The 26,866-nt window shown below is 33.4% G+C and overlaps 1 pseudogene; it reads right to left on the bottom strand.

The window, feature by feature from the left end:
* Nucleotides 1-26,866, bottom strand: part of LOC134375402 (CWF19-like protein 2) — a 97,827-nt pseudogene that overhangs the window by 52,077 nt on the left and 18,884 nt on the right.

The following is a 26,866-nucleotide window of genomic DNA, read 5'->3' as shown; positions in this document are numbered from 1 at the left end:
TCCATCTGTTCTTGAATACATTTTCTTTCATCTCCTCTGTGTTGAGTTATTGGCTAATGCAATAGGCATTATTCTATTTGGTTGTTAATTATTATTAAGCTATTAATCTTATTATTAATCATTATATCAATTATTGAGTATTAATAATTATTCACTATAACTTAATTTTATATTTAATTCAAAGAATTATACATAGAAGATTTACTAAGTATTTCTGAGCAGACAGGAACATAACAAACACTATAAGTTTCCCTGATTCACTGTGATATTATTTCAAGCATTTTTTCCTTTTCTTTCCTTTTTTTTTTTCAGTGTTCAGTTTCATTCAACTAATCTTAGTTTTTCTTCCTCATAAATCTTTTGTTAGCAACTGTCTACTACAATTATTCCAGTCAAAACCTCTTTGGTACCTGCATACCTATTATGCACTGTGAAACTGGAAACTGCATTTTTAGTTTTCCTAAAAGCACATTAAATTTGACTTCTAAATATCTTCAACAATTGGTTATGCATTCTACAATACAGTTAAAAGTAATTTTTAAACAAATACAAGGATAAAAATTTACTTTGAAGTTGATTTGTTTCCCTTAAAATGCTTTCCATTTAAACTACAAATACACAATATAAATATGTGACATCATCTTTCCACCCTCTCCCACAAAAAGAAAATCAGGAAAGAACATGTAAGAATCAAACCCTTCAAGAGAACACATAAGTCTCAAATGCTACTAAGTAGTAAAAGGACTCACTATTTTTCATATGGAGTAACATTTCATTTTCCCCTTAAATTTAATTATATGGCAGAAAAAAAGAATGAAATGCTGATAGTAGACTTAGAAAAAAACTAATAAGCATGTGGAGGAATAGAAGCAAACCGGTGGAGGAGAGAGACTGTGGCTGAGTTATTCTTCCTTTTCTAAAGAAACCAATTAGTTATGTCTTCAGTGTCTGTTGGAGAACCTGTTCAAAATTTGAGGCAGTTCACAATACATAATTCATCCAAAAATACGACTAATAAATATACCATCACAACTACCCAAAATAATGGCTCTACAAGTTTCTCTAAATTATTACAATTGAGAGAATACTCTTCATAAAACAATAAAAAACTTTTTTTAACTGCCCCAGGAAGCACTAAGAATTAAATATGGCCTACAGTCAAATGAGCAGGTAATTCCTATTCAATGTCTGATGCCTATGGGTCAGCACTCCCACCTAGGATGACACTTAGCCGCCATGCTAAAGATCATTCATATGGCATACAAATAAATCTTATAGACAGCAGTCATAAAAAGAATAGCTTTTGCTGTGGCAAAGTTATAAAAATGGTGATAAGATCCAAATATAATGGCTCTAGCCTCAGAACATTCTCTGGATGCCCAGACTACACCAGGCCCTCTTCACTACCTCCATATTTCTACACTTTTCCTTTGAAAGACCATCAAAGCTGCAATAATATATCTGTATAATTAGTTTTATTTATATGTTCTCTTTCCAGAGAGAATGTTTTCCAAAGGAATATACAATGTCTGAGTTAAGATCTAAAGGGGGAATAGAAGGTAACTAAGGGAAGAAGGGGGAAGAAGAATATCTAGGCAAAGGAAAGACTGTGCAAAGGCACTGAGGCAGGAGAGAAAGCCGTTACTTCAGAGGTAAAGACAAGAGATGATGGTCATCTGAGACAGTGTGGTAGATACAAAAAACAAATAGGTTTAAGAAATATTTAGCAGGTAAAACTGACACTTTTATGATGAATTTTATGTGAGGCATGAGAACAGAGAACAGGTAAAAGATTCTGTGTGTTACTATGAGTTTGCATTTTATATCATCTATAAAACTGTTTTTGCTTTAATTCAATTAGCTTAAAATGTTTGCTCCTACGGTAATAGTCTATTTAAAGAAATAAGCCCTTTAGTAATGCATACGATATTATTTCTAACCGTACAACACAGAAAAGAGGGATACATTAGGGAAGATTTAAAAACAAATTGATCTGTATGAAAAACGGGTACATCTATTGACCTATTTTGCTTAGCTGGGGAAGAAACTAGCTTAATGACTAAAAGAAAATAGCATTTTTGTGTACTTACTCTGTCAGAAAAGGCTATACCTCAACTAAAGTGTGCCTACAGTAAAGTGACGAGATAAATAGTGGAAAAAATACAAAGCTACAGTAATGGTATTTTAGATTTAAAATATTTAATTTAGAAAATTGAGAATGCAAGTGCCTTCTACAGAGAAGGAACTGAAAGTATTTGTTGAATAAAGGTCAAACCCCACCGCTGAAAAATTAAAGGCAAATCACAAACACAGTAATTTTATCTTGTAATTTTTTCTTTCTATTTCTAGGGATCAACTACAGGGACTGTGATACTGAAACATAAAAAATCAGTCTAGAGGTTCACATATTCTGGGAATCACAGCAATGGCAGTATACTGAACTTACAATGTACCCAAGAATCAGATCCAAAAGACAGTGTTAAAGCAGTAAGCAAGTATTATCAAACTACTATTGAAAATATTTTAAATCACCAGTCAAGTGCCTGATTTTATATAAAAGATGAGGAATTTATCTGTTTCTTTAACTATTTATTAATATTTCTCTATGGCCCTCGAAGGCCCTTAGTTAATTCCTCAATTTCATTCAAAACAATGTCCATACACCCTCTCTACATAGCTGCCTAGGGACCACAATAATGCATTTCTCTTCTTTATCGACAGTGTGAACAAAACATTAAAGCCACTGCACCATTATGCAATGATTAATTCATTGTTTACTGCAAATGGTGAACTGAATTTCCTGCACGATTTAAAAAGGAAAAAAAAATGTAGAGCTGAATTCCATGATGTGTCCATGATGTGATTCCATTGAAGAATTATTAACAGGTTGAAGTTATAGAAGGGCATATTAGAATCTAATATATTAAAGAATTGGAATTAGATTTTTGCTCATATAAAACTGGCAGTCTCCAAAACTCTGTGGACTTCATCACTCAGTGTCCAAGCACAAGTTAGATGGAGATGCTGTATAGCTGGGTTACTGTTTAAACAGGAAGCTACACTTGTGGGAAGGCCATACTAGATCATTTCAAAGATCACAGATCATTTTTAGGACTTACAGAGAAGAAAATAAATCAAAGACATTCATACAACAAATATTTCAATATTCCTTGGTTGTCTACAATGTACCAAGCATTGTCCTACGCACTAGCTATGAACCAAAAGAATAATCCTTGTCCTAAGTACTAAATAGTTCAACCTATAAAGAGGAAGAGAAATAAGCAAACCAATAATTAAAGAGTTGATGGTTTTTCATGGAAGCCAAAATGATATTCATAGATCTTTGAATCGAGTTATTCTCATAACTTAACATTTCCAACAAATAAGCTAAGCAATGAAAGAATTCCCCCCTGTTCAACTGTTCTATGAATGCAGTTTTCTTTTCTCTAAAAGCAAAATTTCTATCAAAGGTATCACAGGATTTTCCTCCACTATGTCATCAAATTTAGATAAGTCAAGGCCCTGGCCCTAATGAAATAAATTACTTTACTTTTATGGCAGTAGAGAATTCTTTCAGAACTGTTGGCAGAGGTTTGCTTTACATACATACCTGGTAAAGCAAGTGTCCAATCTCTGCAGAGAAGATGAAATTATATGTCATTTTGGTCAAAGAATCCTTAGAATAAAAACCTTTCTATTTGAAGCTTCAAAGGGCTATACAGTTTCCATAACTACTACTGAGTTATGAGGTCTACTGCTCAAAGCTAAGAGAAACTAGAAATAATAAAGACATTAATAATATAAGAGTTGTGTGCTCAAGGAGTGACATATAGCCTGTCAATTACTCTATGATATCCTTAAGACAGCAGAAGAAATGTTATTCAAAGAATATTTCTGCTTCAATTTTTTCCTTCTGTTTCAAGCCACAAACTAGTTCAACCATTTCCAGAGCACACAGATTCATCCCAAGTATCTATGTGCAGCCCAGGCTTCTCCCAACTCCCAACTATCAAAGTGCCTACTTGACATCTCCACTTGTTCTACATCTAAAAGGCATTCAAGTTCAATATATACTAATAGAACTTCTAATCTTTGCCCTAAAACCTACTCTTTCTCTTTCTTCCACAACTCAAATAATGGCCAGTTTATTTTTTCAGTAGCTCAAGCTAAAAACCTTGGAGTACTCTTTGCCTCCTGTCTTTTTCGCATGACCCACCCACTCCCAATCTATAAAAATCCCATCAGTTCTCCTTTCAAAATACATATAGAAAATATTTATGTATATACAAAATGTAATCACTTCGAACCATCTCCTTAGCTGCTATCTTGGCCAAAGCCACCATCATCTCTTATCTGCATTATTGCAAAAGCCTACCTAGACTCCACCTTTTGCCCTTACTCTCCTTCAATTTATCCTTCTTTTTTTTTTTTTTGTCTTGGCAACTGGATAGTACAGGGATCCGAACCTGTGGCCTTAGTCTTACCAGCACCACTCTCCAAAGTGATCTAACCGGCCATCCTCAATCTATTCTTAATACAGAAGTCAGGATGGTCCTTTCAAAAGATATTCACTACTCTAAACCATTTAATAGCTTCTCATCTCAGTCAGAATAAAAGCTCACTTTGACTCCATCCCCAGCCCAGCAAGTGCGCGCTAACGAGAGAGGCACCCCACTGGAGAGGCCCGAGATCTGCAGAGACCACACACCCCATGGTGACAGTGTGCGACTGAGCAGGTAGGCCTCGCCGCTGCCAGACTTCATCCCCAGCCTGGCCGAGTGCATGTTGACCAGAGAGGCGCCCCACCAGAGAGACCTAAGATCTGCAGAGACCACACACCCCGTGGTGACAGCACACGACAGAGCAGGTAGGCCTCGCCACCGCCAGACTCCATCCCCAGCCTGGCTGAGTGTGCGCCAACCAGAGAGGCACCTCCCTGGAGAAGGCCCAAGACCTGAGGCAACCATGCGCCCAAGGCGCCAGTGGGCAACCAAGCAGACACTGAGACAGCTGTGCCAAATTGGCAGCACCAGCAGCATCCTAGCCAGACAATAGTGTTAAACCAGTGGACCGTGAAATCCCCTGCCACAATGACTAAAAATCAAAGGAAAGATACCAGAAATATCAAAAATCAAGGAAGTACACCACCAAAGGGTAATTACTCTCAAGCTCTAGATCCTATAGAACAAGAAGCCCTTGAAATGTCTGACAAGGAATTTCGAATAATAATTCTAAGGAAACTAAATGAGATACAAGAAAACTCAGCTAGACAACATGATGAAACAAGGAAAAGTATACAGGACCTAAAAGAAGAACTGTGCAAGGAAATCAATGCCCTGAAAAAGAATGTAGCAGAGCTTGCTGAGCTGAAGAATTCATTCAACAAAATAAAAAACACAACAGACAGTTTAACCAGCAGGCTTGCAAAAGCAGAAGAGAGAACTTCTGACCTTGAAGATGGGCTGTTTGAAATAACACAGACAAAAAAAAAGAAAAAAGAATTAAAAATATTGAAGAAAATCTAAGAGAGATATCAAACAACCTTAAGCGCTCAAATATCCGAGTCATGGGTATTCCAAAAGGGGAGGAAAAAGGAAAATGCATTGAAAACATACTCAATAAAATAGAGGCAGAAAACTTCCCAGGTATAGGAAAAGACACATATCTTCAGATTCAGGAAGCTCAAAGATCCCCAACTGTATTCAACCCAAAAGGTCTTCTCCAAGACATGTTATAGTCAAATTGGCAAAACTCAAAGACAAAGAGAGAATCTTAAAAGCTGCAAGAGAGAAGAGTCAAATCACCTATAATGGAGCCCCAATCAGATTAACATCAGACTTTTCATCACAAACCGAAGAAAGGAATGGGATGATATATTCAAAATACTAAAAGACAGAGATTGCCAGCCAAGAATACTCTTCCCCAGAAGGCTATCCTTCCAAAATGAAGGGCAAATAGTATATTTCTCAGACAAACAAAAACTGCAGGAGTTTACTACCACACGACCACCCTTACAAGAAATTCTCAAGGGAGTATTGGGTTTGGTACCTGAAAAATAACTAACACTGTCATAGAAACTCAAGAAAAATCAAAACACACTAGTAAAATAAAAAATGCCAACAATGAAGAGACAACAATTACAAAAGACAAACAGTAAATCAGAAAGAACAAAAGACACTTAAGACATCCAAACAAAAATCAATAAAATGCTAGGAGTAAATCAACACTTTTCAATAACAACTCTTAATGTAAAAGGATTAAATTCCCCACTCAAAAGACACAGACTGGCTGACTGGATTAAAAAGGAGGACCCAACTACATGCTGGCTTCAAGAGACCCACCTCACCTATAAAGACTCACATGGACTAAGAGTCAAAGGATGGAAAAAGATTTACCATGCAAACAAAAATGAAAAACAAGCTGGAGTAGCTATTCTTATGTCTGATAAAATAGACTTTAAACTAAAAGCCATAAAAAGAGATCATGAGGGCCACTACATAATGATAAAAGGATTGATCCATCAAGAAGACATAACAGTCATAAATATATACACACCCAATGTCGGAGCAACCAGATTTATAAAGCAAACTCTATTAGACCTAAAGAAGGAAATAGACACTAATACCATAATAGCAGGCGACCTGAACACCTGACTATCAATATTGGACAAATCATCTAGGCAAAGAATCAGCAGAGAAACACAAGATCTAAACAACACTCTAGACCAATTGGAGTTGGCAGATATCTACAGAACATTCCATCCGACAACCTCAGAATATTCATTCTTCTCATCAGCACATGGATCATTCTCAAGGAGAGATCACATGTTAGGTCACAAATCAAGTCTCAACAAATTCAAAAAATTGGAATTATCCCATGTATTTTTTCAGATCACAATGGATTAAAATTAGAAATCAATAACAAATGAAATTCTGGAAACTACACAAACACATGGAAATTAAATAGCATTCTACTTAATGACATACGGGTCCAAGAAGAAATCAAAAAATTTACTAAAACTAATGAAAACAATGATACATCATACGAAAACCTGTGGGATACTGCAAAAGCAGTACTAAGGGGGAAATTTATCACATTAAATGCTTACTTCCAAAGAATGGAAAGATTGCAAGTGAACAACCCAACACTTCACCTTAAAGAACTAGAAAAACAAGAACAATCCAAACCTAAAGTTAGCAGATGAAAAGAAATCATTAAGATCAGAGCAGAACTTAATGAAATTGAAACCCAAAAAACAATTCAAAAGATCAATGAATCAAAAAGTTCGTTTTTTGAAAAGATGAATAAAATTGACAAACCATTAGCATGGCTAACTAAAAAAAGAAGAGAGAAGACCCAAATAACAAAAATTAGAAATGAAAAGGGTGATATTAGAACTGATACCTCAGAAGTACAAGGAATCGTTAGAGACTACTATAAACAACTATATGCCAATAAATTTGAAAATCTGGAGGAAAGCAATAAATTTCTGGACACATGCAAACTAACAAAACTGAGCCAAGACAATGTAGAAAATCTGAACAGTCCAATAACAATAAAAGAGATTGAAGCTGTTATCAAAAGGCTCCCAACAGAGAAAAGCCCAAGACCAGATGGATTCACAGTAGAATTCTACCAAACATTCAAAGAGGAATTGGTATCAATTCTCTACAAACTATTCCAAAAGACTAAAACAGACGCAATTCTCCCAAACTCATTCTATGAAGCAAACATCACCCTGATACCAAAACCAGCTAAAGATACAACTAAAAAAGAAAACTACAGGCCAATACCCTTGATGAATATAGACGCAAAAATCCTCAATAAAATACTAGCTAACAGAATACAGCAACACATACACAAAATTATACACCATGATCAAGTGGGATTCATCCCAGGGATGCAAGGTTGGTTTAACATATGCAAATCAATAAATGTGACACACCATATCAATAAAATCAAACACAAGGACCACATAATCATCTCTAGAGATGCTGAAAAAGCATTTGATAAAATTCAACACTTGTTCATGATAAAGACTCTTTACAAGTTAGGTACGGATGGAAAGTATCTCAACATAATTAAAGCCATAGATGATAAACCCACTGCCAATATCCTGAATGGGGAAAAGCTGAAAGCTTTTCCTTTAAGAACAGGAACTAGACAAGGATGCCCACTGTCACCACTCCTATTCAACACAGTGTTGGAAGTACTAGCTAGAGCAATCAGAGAAGGAAATAAAAGGCATCCAAATTGGAAAAGATGAAGTGAAACTGTCCCTGTTTGCAGATGACATGATCCTACATATCAAACAGCTTAAAGCCTCAATGAAAAAACTCTTGGAGTTGATAAACAATTTTGGCAAAGTTGCAGGATACAAAACCAACACCCAAAAATCGTAGTATTTCTATTCTCCAATAGTGAATATGCAGGAAGAGAAATCAAGAAAGCTTGCCTATTAACAATAGCCACCAAAAAAATAAAATACTTAAGAATAGAGTTAACCAAGGAGGTGAAAAATCTTTATAATGAGAACTGCAAACCACTCCTGAGAGAAATTGGAGAGGACACAAAAAGATGGAAAGATATCCCATGCTCTTGGACTGGAAGAATCAACATTGTGAAAATGTCCATACTACCCAAAGTGATATACAAATTCAATGCAATCCCCATCAAAATTCCAAAGACATTTTTCTCAGAAATGGAAAAAACTATGCAGACATTTATATGGAATAACAAAAGGCCACGCATAGCCAAAACATTCTGAGCAAAAAAAATAAAGCTGGAGGCATAACAGTACCTGACTTTAAACTATACTACAAAGCTATAAAAACCAAAACAACATGGTATGGGCATAAAAACAGACACACTGATCAATAGAACAGAATAGAGAATCCAGAAATCAACCCACACACCTCCAGCCATCTGATCTTTGACAAAGGCACCAAGCCTATACACTGAGGAAGAGACTGCCTCTTCAGCAAATGGTGCTGGGATAACTGGATATCTATATGCAGGAGAATGAAACGAGACCCATACCTCTCACTATATACTAAAATCAACTCAAAATGGTTTAAAGACTTAAATATCCACCCTGATACAATAAACTTTCTTAAAGAAAACATAGGAGAAACACTTCAGGAAGTAGGACTGGGCACAGACTTCATGAATACAACCCCAAAAGTACAGGAAGCCAAAGGAAAAATAAACAAATGGGATTATATCAAACTAAAAAGCTTCTGCACAGTAAAAGAAACAATTAACAGAGTGAAAAGACAACCAACAGAGTAGGAGAAAATATTTGCAAAATATACATCTGACAAAGGATTAATATCCAGAATATACAAGGAACTGAAACAACTTTATGACAAAAAAACAAGTAACCCAATTAAAAAATGGGCAAAAGAGCTAAATAGGCATTTCTCAAAGGAAGATATACGAATGGCCAATAGACACATGAGAAAATGCTCAACATCACTCAGCATTCAGGAAATGCAAATCAAAACCACACTGAGATACCATCTCGCCCCAGTTAGGATGGCTAATATCCAAAAGACTGTGAATGATAAATGCTGGCGAGGTTGCGAAGAGAAAGGAAGTCTCATTCGTTTTTGGTGCGAGTGCAAAATGGTGGAGCCTCCATGGAAAATGGTATGGAGGTTCCTCAAACAATTGCAGATAGATCTACCATATGACTCAGCTATCACAATGCTGGAAATATACCCAGAGGAATGGAAATCATCACGTTGAAGGTACCTGTTCTCCAGTGTTCATTGCAGCACTATTTGCAATTGGTAAGAGTTGGAACCAGCCCCAACGTCCATCATCAGATGAGTGGATATGGAAAATGTGGTATATCTACACAATGGAATACTACTCTGCTATAAAAAGGAATGAAATACTGCCATTTGCAGCAACATGGATGGACCTAGAGAATATTATATTAAACGAAACAAGTCAGGCACAGAAAGAGAAATATCACATGTTCTCACTTATTTGTGGGAGCTAAAAATAAATAAATAAATAAATACACAAATAATTTTGGGTGGGGGGGAGATACAACACTTACAATTCCTTGAAGTTGATATGACAAGCGAACAGATATGAGGTTGTTGGGATGAAGGGGGGAGAGAGAGGTTTCAGTAACGGGTCACAATGATCAACCACATTGTATATTGACAAAATAAAATAAAATTTAAAAAAAAAAAAAGAAGAGGAAGAAAAGCCCACTTCCTTACTATGACTTTCAAAGCTTAACATGATCTGGCCTCCCATGATCTCTCTAGATTAGATCTCCTACTTCACTCTTCCTCATTCATTCCACTCCAGCACCACTAGGTCTCCTTGCTGTTCTTCCTACACATCAGAAATGTTTCTACCTTTGGGCCTTTAAATTCTCTGTTCCCTATACCTGGAGTGCTCTTCACTCAGATACACATAGATGCACTCCTTCACTTACTTCAAGTCTGCATCAGTGTCACTTTTCCAGTGAGAATTAGCCTGTGTGCCCCAAGTCACCGACCCATCTGTCATTCAAATTCCCCACTATCCTGCCATAGAATGTATGACTTTCTAATATGTTGTACAGTTTATTTATTTATTATTTTTATCATTTATTGTCTTTCCCTACCTAAATGAAAGTTCCATTCAGGCTGGTGTTTTTATCTGTTTTGTTCACTAATAGATGGATAAATAAATCATGAAACAAAGTAATTTGCTTTTAATGAAATGGATATTTAGTTCAAGTCTCATTCTGTAGGGGAAAAATTTAAGGAACAGTTTGACTTGCAGTTTGACTTGTATAAGGTCAAACAGTCAGTAAGGAGCAGAATAAAAGCAAAAGTTCTTGGCCCCAAACCTAGGTTTTTTACACCAGGGCACATTGGTGGAATGTAAGAGAATACATATAAAAATAAATTTTAAAAATAAGCAAACAAACAAGCATACAAACACATAAACACAGAGACAAAGACACATCTCACATTAAAATATTACCACTGCACAGTAATAGTATTACACAAGGTAATTATATACCTGCAAAGAAAATTTATTACTTACCTCTATCCCAGATTTTTTTGATGATATCTGTGTCACAGTTTCTTTGAATTTATTTGCCTTTTCAAGTTGAGCTTTAAGTTGTTCAGCTAATTCCTTCAAAAAGAAAACCAGGTGAAATAGGTGTAATATACAGTTTAATTCTTTACTACAGAAAATTTTCAAATTTTACACAACAGAAAGGAAAATAGCATAACCAACACCCATGTAGCCATCACTTAACTTCAATTACCAACTTAAGGCCTAGTATATTACTGTCTAATGAACTTATCTCAGTTACACACTTCTCAAATACCTGCGATATTTGTTTATGCTTTGAAAATAAATAACTACAAGGACATACATTTTGGGGGAGACGAGGAGATGGAGGAAATACATAATCTTAAGAATGACATTTTTGCAAGTAGATATTATAAATTTCCAATACTTACAAGCTCAGTTATTTGTAACAAGGAAGCCATCACAAGATTTGAAATATTACCTTCTTTACTGTTGATAAATAATTTAGATAAAAATACTGAATAGAATTCATTTTTACTCTACGAAGCCCATAGCAATTTATGTAAACAACTGCCATATAAAGCAATAAACCACAAAGTAATAAATTAAATAAGCAGATCTATGTGACAAGCAAAGGACATCATGCTCCACCGCAGTGGTTCCATGAACACAGGACCACCTATTTTTAACCTCCTACCTAGGTGTCCTCTCTTTCACTATTTTAACTACTTCTCTGTACTTTCAAAACTCAAACTTCATTTTCTTGCTTTAGTCATTGTCGTTGATTTACCTCTTTTACCTCTTGCTGTTGTTGTCGCATTTCTGGGGTGAGTCGAAGTTCAGTGTTACCAAAGACCAGATTCAAAGAGAAAGACCAGCATATGCCTGATATGCCTTTTATTAGACATACAAACTAATAAAAATAGAAATATTGTGTTTGGCTACCATTTATTCTACTCAGAGTATATCAAAACTGAACTTAATGATCACTTATAATTGTGTGTAAGATGAGTGCACATATATAACCATGAGTGAATTTTTCTATCAAGACATGGAATGGTATCTGGCTGTGCTATTCTGCCACGTGCACTTTAATAAAAGGGTACTTCAAAAAGTTTGTGGAAGAAAAGAATTAAAAGATAATACAAATACTTCCATGAACTTCTGGAAGTACCCTCATATATATATTATTATATATTATTTTAACAAGCATGTGACAATATAATAAACAAATAAATGAATGAATGCAGTTCATTTGTAGTCATCCCTATTTCTATTCAATTCTGAGGTAAATCGGTCTTAAGTCAAACATTATTATGGGAATTAAATGAGCTAACCTGTACAAAGCATTGAACACAGCATCAGGCACAAAAACACTGCCTTAAAATTTGAATACATGAATTAATCATGCTTTTCTAGGAACTCATTTTTTATGTTCTTAAGTAATTTAAGAAAGTAATAAATGTTCCTAATAGTATATAACTAAAATTAGGAAAGAAGCCAGTGACATCTTTATCTCCTTCAAATATGCTCAATAAGTTAGAAATGTAAGAATAAAAAGCAAATAACAAAGTAAAAAAGAAATTAAAAAGCACATAGTTCCCTAAGGATCTTAAATTTCAGAAATCTGATGGAGAAAGTAATTTATTTAGAAATTGGCACATAGTACTGTTTCTAGAAATGCTCAAGAATTTCTTAAAAGAATCAAGAAGCAGCAGTTATTTTCACTGTGTGCTACATCCATACTGCTGAGGAACTTCTAAAATTACTCATAAGAAGTTAAATATTTAATCACTATTCTCTAAAAGAACAAAATATAAGAGTCTCACCATATTCCCCATCATCTCTGCCTTGATAATCTTGGCTCCCAACTTGTTCTTCTCATCAACACTCAGGATGTGGATGGACTCATCCTCTGGACTACTGTTGAAACAGGAAAGTTCTTAAGAGCATATGAAATGTAGGTATAATGCATAATTACATCCTAATTTCCCATTAAAATTTACTCTCTTTAAAACACACACACACATGCACACACACACACACACACACACATGCACACACAACACTGGCTAAAAACTTTTGAGGAAGAAGTAATTAAAAGGGCTCCGGCTCAATGATATTTCAGAAACCTTGAGTATACTGCAATTATTCTTTTTGTGCTGGCAGTGTCCACAGATCTCCCTTTAATTATTCTTTTCTTATCACTTGTTCTCACAACTTTCCCTATACAACTTACCTGGGCCCTGTTCCCCCTAATCTTATCCCAGAAGAGCTCATTATCCCTTCATGTGTGTAAATACCATAACTATAAGTATCTATACTTATACCCGTAATACAGCATCAGGGCATTTATGTACCATATTCGTTCACATCTATATGACTGCCTCTCTCATACTGTGAGTTCTTTGAAGGCAGATACTATGTCATAATTATTTTTATTCCACCAGGACTAGGAAATAGAAGCATTCAGTAAATACAATAAAAAATGAGTAACAGAATGAATTTAACAAAGTCATCTAACTTAAATCCCAAGGGACAACTGTGATGTGAAAATAACTTCCTCTTGTTACCTCATTCCTTGACACACCAGTCCAGACATATTTTTTCAAATCTGAATGAGTGTAAGAAACACGTCGTTTCCCAAATTTTCAGTATCCAAGGATCACTTAACGGAAATATGATATGCACATGGACCAATAATTTTAGGTTAATTTTGTTCCAAAGGTTCATCAAAATTTGGGGGTAAAAATAAGCTAAAAACAGTAAGAGTCATAACAACGGCAGGATATTTCAATTTTGTGAGCTATATGTGAACTAAATTATTACATCACTTTTTTTTTTTCCTTGAAGTAACCAAACTCATAGTGGTCCACGTATAGACCAAGAGGATCACCAATATTCTGGAGATCATATATTGAAAAACACTGACCTAAGTCATCAAGAAAGAAGTCCTAAATTTTCTCCCCTGTCACCCACAATCTATAGCCATATGGTCCTCTTCTTTTAACATTTCCACCCAAGGCTAATCCTTCTGTTTCCCTTTTGGGCTATAATAACAAACTCTGCCAAGAATGACATTCCAAGGCTAAAATATTTTGTAAAATGGGTTGGTTTCTGATATTAAATTTACAAAATCTAAATTAAAGACATCACATTAATTTTTCTTCATATTACATACTACCATAGGTTTCAAATTCCTGAAAGTACTTAACTAATTTATTTTCCAACAAAAGAAAAACATAACCAACCACATTTCATTTCTATGAAAAATAAGCTTAAAGTTCTTAACCATATGGGCTACTACTGGAGGATGTTTTCCTACTATTAAAATAATCACAGGGCCTAAAAAGAACAAAGGAAAGGATGACAAATTTGATCACATTAAAGAAAGAATAAAAGAATGGATAAAAAAAGAAAAAGAAGGAAGGCAAATTACAAATGATGAAGAAACTATTTGCATTACATGACAACTATAAAGAGCTCTCGCAAATAAAGAACTCAAAATGCATGCAAAACATGTCTAGTAAACAAAAACAGAAATAAAAATAAACACATAAAAATACAGCCAATTTCATTCACACTTAAAGAAAAAAAAACAAGGAACAAGTCTTTTTCTCAACTACGTATATGACCAAGATTTTTTTTAAAGTTCAATATACTATCAGCAAGGAAGTAGGAGAAATGTCATTCTCATATATGACTGTAAGAATGGAAATTGGTAAATACAACAAAACATATTAAAAGTAAAATGCACGTATTCTTTGACCTGATAATTACACTCCTTGGAATTTATTTTACAGCTATATTTCAATAGTGTGCAAAGACACACATAAAAACTTCATTGCAGCCTTGTTTGTAATAGCAACAAAGTGGAAACAACCTAAAAGTCCATTAATAGGAGACTGGTGAGAAATATTAGGTTATACCTAAGTTTAACATCAGAATATTAAAGAGCTTTTAAAATAAAATAGGTAGATACATATGGGCTAATGTGAAAAGACCTTTAAGATATAATGATTGGAAAAAACAAGATTCAGAATAAAACATGCATTATGAAGATATTTAAGTTTATATATGTTATGTATGTATATAATTTTATATGCTAAGTATATAAATTACACACATTCAAATGCACTAAAAAATCTGGAAAGACACTGTTAACACTATTAACCTGGCAAGTGGGATTAGGGTTGAGGGTGACAAGAAAGAGAGACTTTTTCAATTTATGCTCTTCTGCCTTCACCATTTAAATTTTATACACATGCATTTACTATCTACTTGATTATAAATGGTTTAATGTTTTAAAACTATTAAAGTAGTAAGAAAGGTAAACATAAATGAATGATACATATAAAGGAATAAAACCAATTCAACTAATTTCTCTATCACTATTCATACGAGACAAAGATATTAGTTGTTATAACTTTTCCACAGTCTGGTAGATTGACCTATGGTACATTCCAACACCCAATTTATAAGAGACTAAAAGTATTTTCCAGTCATCACTGAAAATGTTTCACTTTTTGCAGCTTATATATCTTTTTTCCTCTCTCCTATGCCACTAATTGGTCAACTCTTCTCATATTCTACCAAAATTACTCTTACAAATGATATCAATAACTTTTCCATAATCAGCGCATAAAAGAAAAGGGTCTTTTTCCCAAAGAAAATTCATGGTTCTACTTTTAATCTTATTTGAAACCACACTAAATCAGCATCAGAAGACATGAAGACTAATCGAAGCCTTGCAAATAACTAATAATATTAATAGCAACAACAGCTAAGATTTATGGAGCACTTACTATGAACCAGATACTATGCTAAATTTAAATTTTAGGTAAATGGCAAATACTTTTTAGCATAAGTATGTCCAAATATTGCAAGAGACTTATTACTTTTTATTAAAAAATCTGGAAACCCTAGTTACATAATACATTGTGTGAGTCACAACTTCAGCTCCCTCAGTTTCTACATATACAAAATGCAAGGATCAGATTGATTTCTTCTATTTCTAAAATCAATTCTGTGATTTTTTTTTCTAGTTCTAAAATTCATTGATTCTAAATCTCCCCAGAATTTGGGTATTTTATTTTAAAAATCCAACATATTCCCAGGATAATAAAATTAACAGCTTCTAACAATCTTTCACTGAATCTTTCTAAGCAGTCTTGAAATTTCTATCTTGGTCTCTTACTTTACACCACTCTACATGCTCAGCAATCTTTTTTTTCATTCAAATATAGTGGATGATTCCCAGATTTTCTTTCCTTCTCCAGACAATCACAGAATTCATGAAAAGCCTCAAACCCTCTGTAACATCAAAATTAACACATATAACAAAGAATACTGTCTTCAAACCAAAACACACACACACACATATACACAAACACAGCTTTTAGTGAGTGCTTATATTACAGTATACCTATCAGAAGCTTACAATTTGAATGACACACAAATATGAAGCAATCAGACAACCAGATGAAATACTAACAGCGTTAAGATTGATTTGCATACTCTGCTTAGCTACAGTCACAAAAGTCAAGACCTAGTGATCGTCCAAATGCTAAATCAACCCTAATGATATCAGGAAATAAGAGCTTCATCCCACTAGCAACTGGGAACTAGAAATAGTGTGCCATCCAGGATAGCTGGAGTGAAGCCTGGACAATTGTATATGCACACAGTCTTAGACATTCTCTAATCCCTTCCTTGCTTATTCAGCCAATACAACTGGATTTCTCCTTCAGTTTCCTAGGAGCAAAGCCCTGACCTGAACCAGAGCTCATCTGACTGGGGTTCAATCACTCAGTGTAGATTTTGCCAGCTCCCTCCCATAGAAAGTTACACACTGTGCTTTATAATCCAGTGCTTCAGATGGAGTCGTTAACAAAAGCGATTTATCAGAATCATGACCCCAAACCACAATGCTTAGATCTACTACTACCACTGATTTTTATTATTTCCTAAAATGCCTTCCTTTAGTGTCCCACTCATTTTTAACACAATTTAATGATCATTCAAGTATATGTTTGTCATTATCCTTGGACACTTATTTTTTATGTCTGGCTACCTCCAACAAGGCCAACCCTAAAGCTGAATCAAACTTTCCTAGGTTTGATCCCACTCATCCTGAGTTTCCTCATCTTCTGACACAGACCTATATAAGTGCAACAATAAAAAAAAAACAGTAAGTGCCATCTATTTTCCTAATCATTATGGGTACAATCATTATCCTACCCTTATTTTACATTTGAAACCCTAACATTATCTTCAGAATCTGCCATTTGCCCAACATGGATTATTGCTTTTTCTGCAAAACCAACCATCATTCATGGTTCCCTCTGCAGGATCTTTCACCTATATTTGCCACTTCATATTGGGTTACAGAAGCATATTTTCCTTCAGTCTCCTATATCTCCTATAGACGTGCAGTATTTATAATTATGATTATACTTAACAATGGGGTAATTTCCTTAAAATGTAATATGGCACTGATAACAAAATCTACTCAAATTTCTCCTAAAGCTCATCCATTTAAAAGATTCACTCATTCCAGTTTTTAAATTGCAAAAAAGCAACAAATTTTGAGGAAATAGTGCTACTGAATTCTTCCAGCTCTTTTAAAATAGAAGTGAAAAAAAATACAATCCACAAAACAATATTACTGTATTGCTAAATCTGCCTATCTTATCTCTTCCATCAATTTTAAGAAACAGACCGTACTCGGATCTAATTAACAAATAATATTCTAAAAATATTATTCAGTTCTTTGAATCTTTTGAACCCTAATATTCATTTATCACAGTAAAAAAACAAATGATAAAATACCCAGCAAATGTAGACTTTGTGTCATTTCTCAGGCTTTCATCTTCTGATTTTTCTCTCATGTCCTCCGGAATATGTTGGCGTTCAACACTGCTACTTGCTTCCAGTGGCTTTTGATTTGAATGTTTCTTGTCTCCTTCTCGCCCAATTAGATTGACTCCATGATGTTAAACTCTCTTCACAGTTCTCAGTGGGTTTTCGAAAACCACAACACAAAGAACCCTGAGCTACCAATGCTGAAGGTAAACTAGATGGTTGAAAATTTCTGCCCTTGCTGTGAAATGACAGTTCTTTATCATCAGAGGGTCTTAAGAATTTATGTCTCAAATTACCTGGAGAAGAAAGCTCTTGATTTTGCCTTGGGTTGGATTCTCTTCCACGTCTTTCTAAAGACCCAGATCTTTTATCTTTTTCATCACCAGTAAACTTATCTTTATTGCTATTGTTTGCAATATCTGTTGTAGCATATCTATCCCTTGAACTTTCTTGATATTTTACTAAGTCTGATTTTCTATTTTCTTGACTACTTTGTGCTTTATCCGAATATGTTGGTTTCCTCCACCGTTCTCGTCTATGATCCTCTTTTATGGAAGCAGTTTTTTCAGCTTCTTCTAATTTCGACTGAAATACTTCCATTGACTACAAAGGACAAAAATTAAGACATTTAAAATTTAAAAAGGCTCAGTGACTTGCTCCCCACATGCCACTGTACTATGACAAGTGGCACAATAAAAGAAAAACCCATCAATGGGGGAAAAGGGGAAGACCCTTACAATCATCCCACACTGAAATGAATACTTTTTAAAAACATGAGTGAACAGTAAAAGATTACCAAATAACAAAAACAGATCCCAAGAGGATAATCATGTTGACCAAAGGCTCTGCTCTAACACAAATTATAGTACAGAAAATGGTAGAGACATAAACTTTCAAAAACATAATAAATTCCTACTGGTAGTTAGATTCAAGAGTATTGCTAAAACAATATTACTTTTTTATACTGTATTTGTATAAAAAAATGGGCTCTCATAAAAAAAGAACACTTCAAAAACAAGAAAATGAAAAACTATGTGTCAAAAAAAAATTTTTTTTAAATGTCCTGATATACTGAGTAGAAGAGAAGAAAGTGCTGAAAACCAAATTAGCCTGGGAATTCTCTATACTTTAGGAAGAAACAGTAAATAAGAAAAAGTCTTAGACAATTGTTTCTAGAAAATCTAATATGCATGTACTACTACTTCCAGAAAGATGGAGCAAAGGTGAAGGAAGAAAAACATTAATTTTTTAAAAAAGAAGAAAATTTCTCCCGGATGATTTTCCAGATTAGAAGCACTCATCCAATAACCTCGGGGGAAAGGAAGTGGAGAAAGACTTACACATACACCCAGAAAAAAATCCTAATTCTTTAATCTCAAAACTGAAGAAAAAAAAATTCTTCACAAACACTGGATCACAGGAAGGAGTGAATCAGTGTAAGTGTGTATATAGATGGAAACAGGTAGATAATACATTACCTACAAAGGAAAGAAAGACTGCTGTCAACTTTCAACTCTAATTCTTAATGGACAATGCAATAAAGATCAAACTTTGAAAAAAAATTATTAGGCTATATTTCTATATAAAAAATTAAACTCACAAACTATCCTTCCCTGGTATAGGCAAAAGAAAATCATTTTCAAAAATGTAAGGAATGGTTGGCTGGTTAGTTCACTTGGTTAGAGTGCAGTGTTATAACACCAAGGTCAAGGGATCCCCATACCAGCCAGCAACCAAAAAAAAAAAAAAAAAAAAAAGCAAGGAATCATAAGACAAATCACTTAATAATTCTGGGGGAAAAAATTACTCAAACCATAAATGAATTAGGGCAATGTGTGAAGTTTAATACAGTTGTAAAGGAGAGATACATCATACACAGAAACAGAGAGTAGGAAGGTTATTACAGAGTTGGAGGCAGGGGAAAAATGGGAGATGAAGATCAAAGGGTACAACAACATGTCAGTTACATAAGATAAATAATCCTAGAGATGCGAGGTACAGCATGAGGACTGTAGTTAGTATTGTATCATACATTGGAAATTTGCTAATTTGATTATAAAATTAACTTTTTTTTTAAAACTTTTACTACAAAAATAAAAAAGGTAACCGTGTGAGATGATGAATATGTTAATTTGCTTGACTGTAATAATCATATCACTATGCATATGTATATCAAAAGATAATGCTTCTTACCCTAAATATTTTTTATACAATTTATACAGAAAAATTTTTTAAACAATGAAAATTTTTTTTAAAAAGCAAAAAAAAAAAAAAACACTTCTTACTAAACTGAATACAAGGATACTTTATCTAACCATGATAATCCTCATCTTAAATCCCAGAAGTCATCATTTAAACACAGAAAGACAAGAACACTAGCTTCCAGTGCTTTTATCAAAGTTCTAAACTTCGATTTCAAAAAGTAAAGGAAATTTAAATATTTTAACAGTGAAGGGAAAAAGCAAAATAATCATCATTTGCATGCTACCTTCCCAGATAACCCAAGATAAAAAAAAAAATTAGAAATAATAAGAGTTTGTTAGAAATTTGGCAGACCACTACCAACAGCAAGTCAGGAAACATAAGGGAAAAAAATTGAAAAACAAATTCAAAATAGCCACAATGACGCATGCATAATTTCACAGAGAAAATTATTGAAGAACATAAATGAAAACTTGAATAGAGAAATACCCAGGGTTTTAGAATGAGATGGCTCAACATTATAAAGGTATTAACTGTTCTTGATATATCTGTACATTTAAATTTAAATCAAAATTTCAAAAAGTAAATTTATAATGGATTTTAGAAAAATGTTTATTTCTGTTGAGCTGAAACTTGACAAAATGATTCTAAATTGAATAAGAAAAATTGAATAAACAAACACATAAGAATGAAAACTACTTTTTAAAATTACTAACAAGACTTACTTTGCCACGCAGTAGGTGTTCACTAATTATTCGCTATCTGTTAATCATTTACTGAAAAGTACAATAATTATAACAGTATAAAACTAATTGCAGGAAAAGACAGAAAAATCAAGGAAACACCCATGAGAGTAAAGGAACAGACCCACATATATAAGAAAACTTAACATATAACAAACACGTCATTTCAAATTAATGGGAAAAGAATAATTCATTCAATATGTCATAAAAAATTATCTAAAGACTTTAGGAAAGTTAGACGCCTACTTTGCAACATACACAAATATGTTCCAGAAAGATGAAGGATAAACATAAAAAATAAAACTGGACAAATACACAAGGTAAAATATATGTGCACATTTTCATGGCTTTCGAGTAGGGAAAGCCTGTCAATTAATCATACCAAGAGCATTAAGTCATGAAAGAAAAATATGAAGAATTTTGCTAGGTAAAAATATTTAAAATTTAACCATAGCAAATTATCAATAAAGTAAAAAACAAACATGAAACTAAGGGGAAGAAATTTGAACAGAATAATTAAAAAGTCTTATATAAATCATTATCCCAAAAGAAAGACAGGAAAATGATATTAATAATCAATTCACTAAAAAATACAAATGGCCAAAATAAATGTAAAAAACAAATTCCAATTCACTAGTAAACAAATGTATAAAAATAAAAGCAAAAAAAGGTGTTTACCAATCACAATAGCAAAGACTATAAAGAATGATGGTCCAACTGTTGAAAATTACGTGATAAAATGATAAAAGAGGCATTTTAATAATTTGCTCAATCTTTCTGTAGATAAATTTGGCAATATACATCTCACTTCAATTGTCTACATCCTTTAAACAAGCAACTTTATTTTTACTAATTCACCTGAATACCCAGATAAATATGCAAAATACACTGGACAAAGACAGTCAGCACAGTGCAAGTATTTAACCAAGGGAGGAAAAAGCATATACATGTCCATCCACTGACAAATAATGGAAAACCAGATTAATATATAAGAAAATATTAAAAGGTCATTAAAATGTATATATTTACGGGAATCCAACTATGTCTACATTAGTAATTAAAAAAAAAAGATAAGGGTATATTCTATAAGCATACTCTAAAACATAGGGGAAAAATATGCAAAAATATATTACAAAATGTTAACAGATTTAAGACAAAGTGTAACATTTTCCCTCTTTTATTTGGAAGAGGGGGCAGTGGCACTAGCATACAGTTTTGAAATCTTTCTACTTTCTAAATCTCTAAATCTGCTTTCCTTTGGAAATAGAAGAAGGTGGCGGGGGAGGACATCAATGGTAATTACAGAAACAAAGATTATCCACACATGGTGAAAAGAGGATCCAGTTCTAATATATCATATACTGCTGCATTCCATTGTTTTAAGAGTATATACGCTCTTCTAAAAACTCTGGAAAATATCAAAACTCTAGAATATACCAAACTCTAGCATATACCAAAATTTCTACAGTGGTTATCTCCAGAAGTATACTCTGAAGACTTTCCTGCATTATTTAAATTTTATCACAATGAGAAAATGTTATTTTTACATTAAACACACACTTAAGTTTTACATTTGTTATGTCAATAAAAATATGCTACCTAAGTTCAAATAATGAAAAGCAGAAAATGACTTCAGCAGTATACAGAAATGAAATTTAATTATTAATTCAATTCAAAAGTGTTTCACAGCACAAAACAAAGTTTAAGGCACTTAATTTTTCACATAATTCTGAAAATATTCATATCTCCTTAATACACATACTCACCCCATATCTTTCAGCTACAAAGTCCTCAAAATTTCTATTTTGTTTCTCAGCTTGTTCCTTCATTCGTTGATAAGATTTCCTTAGCCAACTTAATCCACCGTCTTCTACTACTGAAACTAAATTCCAATTTTAAAAATTAGTTGTACTTTTAATGTGATTCCCACAGAATTAATATTTATTGCTTTTATGATGACTTCTGAAGTACCTAATTAAATATTTTTCTTTGAATATATAAAAATCATAAGCACATTTAAAAGTCAACGTATATCTGGTTGCCTATATACAAGAGCACTTCAAAAAGTTCACGGAAAAATAAAATTGAAAGGTAATATGAATCTTCCCATTAACTGTTTGAAGTGTACCCTTGTTATGCAACATACAGAGTTTTATCACTATGAAGAAGGAAAAGATAAATAAAACTACTCTCAAGAAAATTCCAATCTAAAAGAATAAGGATAAAAGAATATAAATAATTACAATGAAGATAATATGTGATAACTATTTATTTAAAAAAATGTAAAGGGTTATAGAATATGAGAAAAGTGAAGAATTATTTGTAACTGGGAGGTCAGGGAAAAATCCATAAACCAGGCTCAGGAAAATGCGTCAGATTTCTACTAAAAAAGATAAGAGTAGAGAGGACATTCCCAGAAATAAATAAGGAATAAAGGCACATACATAGATGGGAAAAAGATACCTCAGATGCAGCACAAAGAACAAATAAGAAGTTTACGGAAGATAATGCTGAAATGTATGTTAAAACATATTATCCTACTTTAGTCATGATTACCAATCATGAATAGTTGAATACCTTCAACAAAATTTATTTAGCTGCTTATATTTCCTTCTGTACACATCACACTTTTGATATGTATAAAAAGAAAATCTAATCAACTACCTAAATTAAAATTCTGTTCCTGATTTTCCTTGCCCAAAAACAGGACACTTTAAGATTACCCCAACTATATAACCAACAAAAATGGACCCATGCAGAGTCCAAAAGGCATGTACAAGAATGTTCACAGCAATAATCTCAACCTGTAAACAACCCAGGAAATGTCTACCGTCAATAGAAATGATACATAGAGTGTGATATATTCCTAAAATAGACTATTATATAGCAAGGAGAATGAAGGAACTACAACTATACACAACAATATGGATGAATCTCAAAATGTGGGCAAAGGAGAACATAACTGATTTTTGGTGCTGGAAACCAGGACAGTGAAAACCTTCTGGTGAAAGGGTAGTGACTAAAAGGTCCACAAATGGGGCTTCTGGGTTGCAAATACAAGAGTACATCAAAAAGTTCATGGAAAGATTCGTATTATCTTTCAATTTTATTTATTCATGAACATTTGGAAGTAACCTCATAATACTGTGTCTCAAACTGTGCACTGATTACACAGATGTTTTCACTTTGTGAAAATGATCAGTCTGCTGTACACTTATTTAAGTTTACTTCTTTAAGTTTACTTAAAGAAAGAACAGATTTTTCAATCCTTAAATTAATTATGTTCAAACTAATTCTATTCCCTCATTCAAATCTCAAAAGTTTATCTCTACTAAGCAATCTCTTCTAAGTTAATGTGTCCTTTCTTTACAGGTTTAAAATAGTATGCATTTCAAAACCTAGATCTCTAGTTAACTCAATGATTTCACTTTTCATTCAAAACCTTACTTTACTCTTGCTCTTTCATTCTTATTTATATAGTCTATGGGTTCAAAATTAACAGTGGAGCTAATCAAGGAACTTGGGCTAAATCTGCCATTTACACAGTGATAAGTAAAAGAAACCCATAGAAGTTAACACCTATATTAATGTCCCAGCTATATAATTAAATTGTTTATTCCATAGACAAAACTAATAAATGCTGATGATCACAGTAAAAATTTCCTGAATAATCACCAAGATATTAATATAGTTCAAAGAAAAAAATAGCAGAGGAAAAGTAAGACTGCTTTTATTCCTCTACGTTGACATTTATGAAGGAAATTTAACAGGAATAAAAATTTTCAGCCAATTCAATTGCAAGTTAAATCCACAATTTTAGAAATATTTATATAATAATGTCATTTTCAGTTGATAATATGTTCTATTTCAACAGCCCTATTAATCTTATAATTACAGAGGGCAATGATGAAGTATTTTTAATAAGAGAAATCACTGAACGTAATACTCAAAAAGCAAACAAAAAAATACCAACTTGCAGCACCATCCTGAAATTCAATCAACAAATATTCAATGAATATTTACTATAAATGTGATAACTTGTAAAACATAGTAGGAAGTAAGAACATAAAGAAAATACAGTCCTAGTCCTCTATGCTGAGACAAAGATATATCAAATAATTATAGTAAATTCACTGGCATACCGCTTTTGAGGTATACCTGTATCTCAAATCTGTTTTTTATAATAAGTCAAAAATTAAGAGACTTAAGTATATGCTTCCATCATAATTCAAAGCTATATTGTTATAGACAAAATAAAACCAAATGAATCTAGGTTCTATTCCCCATTTCTCTCAGAAGACAGGCTAATATAGAAACAACAATAAACTAAATATCTAGAGACCTAGAGTTTATTCTTGCTGCTACTACTAAATAGTTGTAAGATCTGAACCAAGTCATTAACTTCTTTGGACCTCTGCTTCTTTACCTATAAAATAAGGTAGCTGATTTAAACCACCTTTGAAAGTTTTTCCAACACAAAGTTTCTAATAGAGAAGTCAAAGAATAAAGAGGGGAAAAAAAATCAATAGGAAGAACAAAATCACATCCAAAGAGTCTGTAAGCAAGAATTTCTACTAACTACATGGTAAAAAATATAGCCTTCTAGTAAAGAATTTAGAGTGACTAACCCTAGACTAGGAATCAGAAGATCTGATCTAGTATTATTCCCATGACTACAGGCAAATTACCTGGCCACTCTAAGCCTTAGTTTCCTAAGCTATAAAATTAGGATAACAATAACATATACTCTGCTCTCCTCACATGGTTGCTATGAAAATAAGCTAATGTATAAATATGCCATGTAAACTCTAAATTGTACAAATACTACCATTACTAAAATATGATTTAAAATAATTGTGTATGAGCTCTGAAAATGGTTTACTTAACTTTCCACCTAATTTTCTAAGAAAGAAAAGATTAACAAATTTTCTTGAAAATACGGTACCTCAATCATTACTAAAAAACTGGATAAACCACACTGAGATACCATCTAACCCCAGTTAGGATGGCTAAAATCCAAAAGACTATGAACGATAAATGCTGGCGAGGCTGCGGAGAAAAAGGAACTCTCATACATTGTTGGTGGGACTGCAAAATGGTGCAGCCTCTATGGAAAATGGTATGGAGGTTCCTCAAACAATTGCAGATAGATCTACCATATGACCCAGCTATCCCACTGTTGGGTATATACCCAGAGGAATGGAAATCATCAAGTCGAAGGTATACCTGTTTCCCAATGTTTATTGCAGCACTCTTTACAATAGCCAAGGGGTGGAACCAGCCCAAATGCCCATCATCGGATGAGTGGATACGGAAAATGTGGTACATCTACACAATGGAATATTACTCAGCTATAAAAACGAATGAAATACTGCCATTTGCAACAACATGGATGGACCTTGAGAGAATTATATTAAGTGAAACAAGTTAGGCACAGAAAGAGAAATACCACATGTTCTCACTTATTGGTGGGAGCTAAAAATTAATATATAAATTCACACACACACACACACACACACACACACACACACACACACACACACAAACCGGGGGGGGGGAAGAAGAGATAACAACCACAATTATTTGAAGTTGATACGACAAGCAAACAGAAAGGACATTGTTGGGGGGGAGGGGGGAGGGAGAAGGGAGGGAGGTTTTGGTGATGGGGAGCAATAATCAGCCACAATGTATATCGACAAAATAAAATTTAAAAAAAAAAAAAAAAAAAGAAAAAGAAATTTGTCTAGTATAATGCATTATTCTCTTGATGAGAAAATCATGGTGCAGAAAAGGAAAACATAGTTATGTAATTTTGAATTGCTTGTAACTTAATACTAGATGTTAGTCATTTAGGCAAAGTATTTGTAATTGCTACACACAAAAAAATTTGAGATTAAAGTATATCAATTTGATTTCCCAAAAAAATAAATAAATAAATAAAAAATAAAAAAAAATAAAAAACTGGATAAAACCTTCTCAAAACATTTAATCACAGAACAAGT

The sequence above is a fragment of the Cynocephalus volans genome, chromosome 4, assembly GCF_027409185.1.
Source record: "Cynocephalus volans isolate mCynVol1 chromosome 4, mCynVol1.pri, whole genome shotgun sequence".
Taxonomy (NCBI): Eukaryota; Metazoa; Chordata; class Mammalia; order Dermoptera; family Cynocephalidae; genus Cynocephalus; species Cynocephalus volans.
Note: the sequence above shows the minus strand (reverse complement) of the source record. Positions and strands in the feature narration are given on the sequence as shown.